Genomic DNA, 8,714 nt, shown 5'->3' on the forward strand with positions numbered 1-8,714 from the left:
TGAATCTTCCTTGCCCTCCACCAGAAATCATCAACTGTGAAGAAATACACTTCATCTTATTTATCATAAATTTTAAAGGAGTCTCTTCAATAGCTTCTTGACTGGACTGTTTCTTTTTACTTGTGTGTGTGTGTATGTGTATGTGTGTGCCTTGCTGTGCATAATTCCTTCCTGTGTTGCTATCCATTCATGTTTGTGGATTTACTCACAACAAAGCAGATACAGTGCATTGGATTATCTTTTGCTTTTTTTGCTTGTTTGTTTGTTTGTTTGTTTGTTTTTGTTTTGTTTTTTCTTTTCTGGTGGTGGGGAGTGCATCTATGCTTTTTGTTGGGAGCTATTACTGCAATGCTATTGTCCTGATCTCTGAATTGGGTCTCCCCCCCCCATAAGAAAAGAGGGTCAAAAGCAGGCCACAGACAGGCTGCTCCAAGAACAACTACAGATTGTTCCAAACCTAAGTCAGTGCTGGATGTCCTGACCTCAAGATGTACCCTGATAACACCAGTTTCCTGCTTCCACCAGTAGTAGCCAAAAGAAAAATTTCCGTTGCCCCTTTCTTCCTGCTGAGAAGTACTTCCTCCCCCCCCCCCACCCTGCTGCCCCATCCCTCCTGCTGAGGTGCATTGCTTCTGCCCCATTCCTCCTGCTGAAAAGCACTTCCCTTTTTGCTTGTGCATTTAAACCTTGGTCATGGTTAATACACTGGGGTCCTGATGTAATTCAGAACGTTTCCATATCTTTGTTCGCACAATACCCTCATCTCTCTCTACCCTTCATGTATTTCTTAGGAGAAAGTCCTCTCGAGACCCTCGAATAACTGGACCTGCTGGACGGGTCAGCTGTTGAAGTTACAAATCAAATACTACCATTGAATGACAAATCTACCTTAGACAGGGTTTTGAATACTTTAACAGAAAGTATTTATTACTAAGAAATTATAATCTTGTTTTTCTTGTACTCATGAACTGTTACAGAACTTTTAGTTCCATTTATACCAATTTTATGCAGACACTAAGCAATGCCAACCCATTGTTGACATTTTTCATTGATAATGCAATTTGATCAATACATGAGTTCTTGTTTCTGCCTTGTGTCTGATTGTGTTTTCTTGAAGACTTGTATCTTATGGGCTATAACAAAAACTTGGAATGCTTGTAATGTACAGTTGAGGAAGGTGGTCTGGAGACTCGGGGGTATTTCTGTGTATAGAATGAATTCCAAATGCCTGGTGTTCTATCAGGGAAATGTTGCTCCTTAGGCTACATGCTCATCGTTTTGTCCTCATACATTTGGGGACAATATTTTTTAGTACCACAGAGCAAACATTACAGGTACTTACTTTTTAAACTGTCAGTAATCACTAAATCTGAAATTTGGGCCTTGGACCACGCTGTTCTCTCAAAGCTAGTCAGAAAAGGCTTAGCCATATGAGCCCAATCCTTGCTTTTTATCCTGAGAGTGGAGGAAAACTGGTTTTTCCTGTAAGGGCTTTGCAATTAGACATTCTGGTGTCAGCAGAGCTTACATGACCCCTATTGAGGTTGATCATTTGTAATAGCAAGGGAAAGGTGGGAGGATCAGTACCCTGATGGCTCAACATAAGTCTAGAACACACATCATTCTTCCCCCTTGTTTGTGCCATCCCTGTCACATTTTGAAGAGAAAGAGTGCTCCTCCAGGAAGCTGGAGGAATTTGGCATGTATTCCTTTGGATGCTGTTAGACCCAGCCTCCAGGTCTGGACTGACTATCATTAAGGCCCCTGTCCCTGCTGCTCTCTCAGTTCTCCACAAAACAAGAGACTCTCTTTAGCTTTTGTGCTGAGTGATGTCAGCCCTGCTTCTCATATACTGATTAACTAGGCTATTTGGGCCTTAGAAGAATGTCTTTTTCTCAACTATCTACTTACCAGGTAAACTGTCAGTGAGAATGGTGAGACATATATTCTTGGCAAGGTTACCATAATTAAGGGCAGGGAATATGAAGATAAGGCACACTTATTAATATATTTTCAAAGTCTAGCTTTAATTGACACTCTAATGACTTGCACAAGAAACATGAGATTGTGGGTTGACTTCAAAGTGTAACATATGAGGTCCATATAGAAAATCAGGAGATGACTGTTGAGAACAGCACTGGGCTTTAAAGAATTTGTTCCACCATTTCTTTCCACTATGTCACCATCTTAATAAGTATGTTGTGAAGGCAGGAGATGGTGTAATAGTGTTCTCATCAGCATCTAGGTCACCATGGATGCTTGTACACTCTATCACTTCAAGATATCTGTGGCACAATGGTACCTGATTAACAAAGAAGCCTTTGTAGTGCCACAGAGCAGCAAATAGTGGCCTAGGAGCAGGAAGTAGGAAGGTTGACCATGGCCCTCCTTTCAGGATTTACACTTTAAAGCCGAGACACACTGTAAAAACACACGTGTTTCAGACATTTATCCCATGGAATGTACAGAGAATATCTCGGTCGATTGGTGTGATGGTTTTAGACATGACTGAAAATGCTTTTATGTTAATCTGAGTGTACTAGTAATCTTATGCCAACTTGTGAAAAACCTAGAGTCACCTACGAAGAGGAAACATCAAATAGGATCTCCCTACATTAGATGGGTCTATAGGCATGTTTTTTGGATTAAATAAAAGTATATATTAATTTAATTTTTTTCATGTAATATGGGTTGAACAAATTCTTTCTCTACTTTATATCCCTACCATTCAACTCAGAGACACTGTGAAACTTATAGAAGTAATGGACCAAATGGATTTAACAGATACATGTGGAACATCTCTCCCTAAAACAAGAACACACATGGTATGCACTCACTGTTATGTGGATATTAGACAAAGAACACAGAATACCCATGATATTATACAGTAAATATCTGCACCGAAGCAGTACCCATATTGTATTCATATCATCACGAATCAGTATGCACAGTTCTCAGTACTGTGCATCTCCTAAAGAATTGCCAACCTCAGATTTAGCAAGGCCTCAACAAGAATTATATCACTGGTAACACCACAATTTGTGGCATTTAGGCTATATTAGGAGCTGGAGGTCATCCTCCTCATCTCTGTAATTCCCACAGCCTGAGGAAATTAGGGGAGCATGCAGCAAGGGTGGAAAACCAGAGACCAGCAAAGGGACTAAGACCATCTATCAGAATAAAAACCAATCTCTTCTAATATTTGAAATATCTGCCTTTCTAGCCCTTCTAATAAACCTATTTCTCTAATCAGACCTAAAGCCAAAATGCATGGTAGAATGTCTTTAGAATGAAAATAGCAGTTGCCACCTTAAGCCTTTGTTTGCAGGGATGCACTCCCACTGCAGTCTGATTGGAGGATGTTGATTGACCTGCTTGAGAAAAAGAGACCCAGACAATGAGAAAGTAGCAATGCAAAGCTTCTTTTGGGGAAGTCCAGGTACTTTATTCAGTTGCAAATTACAAAGCTCTGAGAGTAGCAAGAAAACAGCTTTTCTGGGAGGCTGAGTCCCCAACTAAATTCTATGCAAAAGAGGAATTTTAGTTCTCAGAGTGATACTTATAAAAAGATTCAGGATCTGTGTTCAACTAACAAATTAATCTCTTGGGCAGCCTCTGTACTCCATCTTCTCGTGAAAAAACACAAACCGAGCCCCTTTCCCAGATTATAATCGGATCTGGATCCTTCCATTCCTTAGTTAGTGGGTCCTTTCATTTTATCAATGCATAAGAATTAGTAGTAACTGGATGCCAGTGGTGATCTGCTGCAGACTGACCTTTAATATCAGTTTGCAAAAAATTTATTTCAAATAAAGTAAAGGCAAAATGTGCCTTTGGTGACCTTGGGCGATATAACTGCCACTGTTTTGTCATAAAAGTCCAATTCTTTAAGGTGTGATGAGCACATTGAACTATTCCGTTTGCCATGGGCTTATAAGAAATTCAAGTTTTATATTTGATTCCAAATTCCTTACAGAATGAAATAAAATTTTTACTAGAATAGGATGGCCTGTTATCTGTTTTGATATGTTTAGTCAATCTTATTGCATTAAATGCTTGTGGGCAATGATCAATTACGTTTTTAGTAACCTCTCCTTTATGCAGAGAAGCAGAAAAAAGCAAAAAGAAATCCTGAACAAGTATTGATACAAACATGTTCATATTTTAGTTTTCCAAATTCTGCATAATGGGTTATATCCATTTGCCAAATATGATTAGACATAAAGCCTCTAGAATTGACTTATAAATGTGGCACTGGAGATAATGAAATACATTTAGGACATTGCTTTACAATAATTTTGCTTGTTCTTTAGTGATGTTATGTCTTGTGTGTGTGTGTGTGTGTGTGTGTGTGTGTGTGTGTGTGTTTGTGGGTATGTTATTAAAATAAAAGTTTAAAAAAGCTTTGAAATTTTGTAAGAATTAAAGCTGAGAAAACTGTGCTGAGAAAGCAATCCAATAAGCAGCCTTTCTCCATGTACCCTGCTTATACTCCTACATGTGTCCTGTCTTGATTTCACTCAGTGATGGAGTGCAATGTAGAAATATAATACAAACTAAGCCTTTTTTTTAAAGGGAAGGGAGGAGATGGTGGGTGGGATGGGGATTTGTTGAATGGAAAATGGGAAGGGAGCTATCATTTAAAATGTAAATAAATCCCAAAATTAATGAAAGAAAATATAAGTCCTGTGCAGAAATCCAAAGTGACAACATGAAACTGCTCACCTACAATCTCCTAAGCTCAAATGTGTAGGGCTTGGGCATGCATGACTTCCATCTGTGCCTTCAGGCCACTGAAATCTGCATCAACTATGTGGAGATCTACCCTGACTTCCTGGCACAGATGCTCCCCAAAATGAAGTGGGAAGTGATTGTGCTGGGAGCAGACACCTCAATCTTGGCTGGGGTACTTAAAGATCCAACTGAAAGCTATTAACAGGATGAAACATTTTTGAGGAAGATGTACCCACATGTGGCTTGAGATTGATGTATTGGATGGTACCCTGCAATGCTCAGAATCTGGACATCTCTTCCCTATAAGCTGCAGGATCCCCAATATGATGTTGAATGATGAGGATACAGAGATATAAACTTGTTAGCCACCACACTGTGAGGTGGGAGTGGGTGCACAGGTGAAGGAACACCCTCGTGGAAGAAGGGGGACAGGGGATGTGATAGGGGGTTTCTGGAGGAGTGGGAACCTGGGAAAGAATACAAAATTTGAAATGTAAGTTAAAATATATGTAATTTTAAAAAAAGACCAACCATATAATTCAAAGTGAGGGGCCCATCGCTGCCACCGAATATGTAGCAAATGATGGCCTAGTTGGACACAGTGTGAAGAGGGGATCCTGGTTCTGAGAGACTCTATACCCCAGTGTAAGGGAATGGCAGAACAGGGAAGCAGGAGTGCTTAGGTTGGTCAGTAGGGGGAGGAGGGGCATGTTAATGGGTTTTTAGAGGGGAAAACATGAAATGGGATAACATTTAAAATGTAAATATAGAAAGTATCTAATAAAATAAAATAATAAAATAAACATCCTTGGGAACAATAAGTTAATAGCAGAATAAAAAAAAAATTAAAGAAGCTGGGTGTGGTGTTGCAAGCCTTTATTCCCTTGACTTTGTAGGCAGAGGCAATCAAATTTATGAGTTCAAGGCCAACCAGGTCTTCAGAATGAGTTCTACAACAGCCAGGCCTACACAGAGAAAACTGCCTCGAAAAAAATAAAAAAAATAAAAGAGAAAGATAGAAAGAAAGAAAGAAAGAAAGAAAGAAAGAAAGAAAGAGAGAGAGAGAGAGAGAGAGAGAGAGAGAAAGAGAGAGAGAGAGAGAGAGAGAGAGAGAATGAAAGAAAGAAAGAAAGAAAGAAAGAAAGAAAGAAAGAAAGAAAGAAAGAAAGAAAGAAAGAAAGAAAGAAAGAAAGAAAGAAAGAAAGAAAGAAAGAAAGAGCAAAGCACCAAAGCACTCATGTGCATGCAGAATAGCACTGGTTCCAAAGACAGCCCTGTCCAAATGATACAACAGCACATGTTTTCACAAAATGGATTCTGAACATGTCCTCAGATTGGTCCTTTGACTATACTATCTAGGTTACTCCCCTCATGGTCACAAGAAACAAAAGGAAGCAAGATAATAGTCTGAAGCAGATGTCAGACTGAAGCCAAGACGAGCCTATGACTCCATCATGTTTTCTGTTTTCAGGCATCTAGAGAGTGGTTCTCAACCTTTCTAATGCTACAGTTCCTTCATATATATTCTTCCTCATGCTTGGTGAACCACTACATAAAATTATTTTTTCCTACTTCATAACTGTATTTTCCTACTGTTATAAATCCTATCATACATACCTGACATAAAGATAGTCTTAGACAACTCCCATGAAAGTGTCACAAGGACTTACAACTTGTAGGTTGCCATTCACAGTGCCAGGCAATACTAGTAAGACTAGCCAGCTCCTTGATATTTACACTTTCTGTCTTCCAGAACTGTACTAGGATAGATGTGGTCTATTTTAGTTGTTTAATCATGTGATCATCTGTAAAACTACTTGGAAACACATACCCAAGTGGATGATGGAGTCTATTTTTCCTGTCTTGGAATCTTGGCAGGGATGAGTCAGCTCTAATGAAATAGATGAGAAAGGTTACTGGATGAATTCCTACTTAAAGTCATTGGAAACAACAGCAAATCTGTTTTGTCCGCATGGAGAATGGATGAGGATTTGTGCTCCATTATAAAGGTCAATAAATTGACTAATTTGATTCCTGCCTGTATATTTGTGTGTGCTTTGTACTTTTTTCTGCTTTGTGTTGTGTTCTGCGTTCTTGATTATTAACTCTAGGGTCCTTATCATACTTGCAAAATGAAACCTTTCTCAGTTGGAAAAGCTTTCATTTTTGTCCTCTGTATACAATATGATTCTTTAAAAAATCACTTTTTGATTCCTTTGTACTAATAGTAAGATCAAAATTTCTGGGAAGACACTTTTCATTGAAAATCCAGCTTTTCATTCAATAGATTCAGATTACTGTCCCCCCAAATCCTTCTACAACCTCTCCACTTCTCGAACTACCCAAATTCACACTTTTTCTTTCTCCCTTTATTAAAATACAAACAGGCATTCAAATAATAACGATACTATTAATGATACTAATAACAATAATAATGAAGATTAAGTTACAAAATAAACAAATGAACCAGAACAGAACAAAGCAAACATAATAAAAAAGAGGCAAAGAAAAAGCACAAGAAATATACATGTAGACACAGAGACATATATATTCACAAAAACTCAGATATCCCATAAAAACAATAAAACTACAAACCATAATATATAAACAAAGGACCCTTAAGGTATTCTTTAAAGAACCCTGCCAATACCTTATTATATAAAGGACCTCCAAGATTGTTATCCAGCTCGATTTTCATTTGCCAGGCAATGCTGAACTAGAGACTTAGATTTAAGCATGGTTTGCATACCCAGTGATACCCTAGTGGAAATTCGAATGTTTTAATTTCCAAGCTACAAACTAGAAATAACTTCTGAGATAAAGATAGTGGCATGCATGCCCTTCCCTCTCATTGCTTGGGCTCTTTCTATCTCAGACCTTGCAGGCGTTGTGAATGCAGATACTGCTACAGACACTTTTAGTTCCATGCAACTGATATTAGAAAGCCTTGGGTGAGAGGTTTAACCACTTCGACCTATGGGAGTGACAAGATGATAAGAAATATCAATGGCTCATTTAAACTTTGATTGCTTCATTTTCTATACTCATGCTGGTTTTCAGCATAACCACCTTCATAGTCTCTGTGAGTTTTGACATGATGAATGAACAGGCAATCTTCAGAGGATGTAAAGAATTAAAGCTCAAGGAATGTATGAGGTGGCCCACTAGCCACTCAAGTAAGGTTACTAGCCACTCAAGACCGTGTGCCTGAACTTCATCTCTGAAATAATATACATGGTAGAAGAAGAGGATTGGCTCTTCCACACTGTCCTGCAATCTCTACACATGTGCAGTGGTTTATGCACAGTTACACACATCTGTACTTAATCAAACACATGCACCCATAATGTAAGTACATTAAAATGTATAAAATCATATAAAAACAAGCAGACCTCCTACTGGAAGTTTCAGAGAGACTACATTTATAGGATTTAGAGCTTGTTTGTTTCCTACAAACCTCCCATGCAGAAGGGAGGTTTTACATCTACTTTCCCACGAGTAAGTCTTCGCTTGAAGCACTTGCCTGGGATTCCTGTAGAGTTGGTTTTTCTCACCACATATGAAGAAACCTCTGTGTATTCTGAGTGCCCTAGATGCTGCTGAATTGAAAAATGCACATGTAACACAGACTTCCCACAATTGCTGAAGGCAGGCCCTCCTTTCTTTCTTTTACTGTAGAAGTATCTTTTCCATTTTCTAAACAACAGACAGTAGTAGTTTCCTTCCTAATACAAATGTCTCTGGTTTAGTTAAAAGGTTTATTAGCTTCAAATCAGACAATACCGTGAAAGTTCATTTTCAGAAGGGTTAAGTGGAATTGAATTTGTGTTGTGTATTACTAACTGAGAGGCCAATTTATAACCACAGAGCACTTTGAGGTGAGTGGAAAAAAATTTTTACAATTATAAAATGCATAAAATTCCATACCAAATTTTTATCAAACTTGCTTTATATGTAAGATCAACCAAAAATTAACAGAC

At 38.4% G+C, this 8,714-nt stretch overlaps 1 pseudogene; it reads left to right on the forward strand.

The window, feature by feature from the left end:
* Positions 1 to 4,711: 4,711 nt before the first annotated feature.
* Gm46701 lies at positions 4,712 to 5,090 on the forward strand (annotated as a pseudogene).
* The last annotated feature ends 3,624 nt before the right edge of the window (positions 5,091 to 8,714 follow it).

The sequence above is a fragment of the Mus musculus genome, chromosome Y (genome assembly GCF_000001635.26).
Source record: "Mus musculus strain C57BL/6J chromosome Y, GRCm38.p6 C57BL/6J".
NCBI classification, from domain to species: domain Eukaryota; kingdom Metazoa; phylum Chordata; class Mammalia; order Rodentia; family Muridae; genus Mus; species Mus musculus.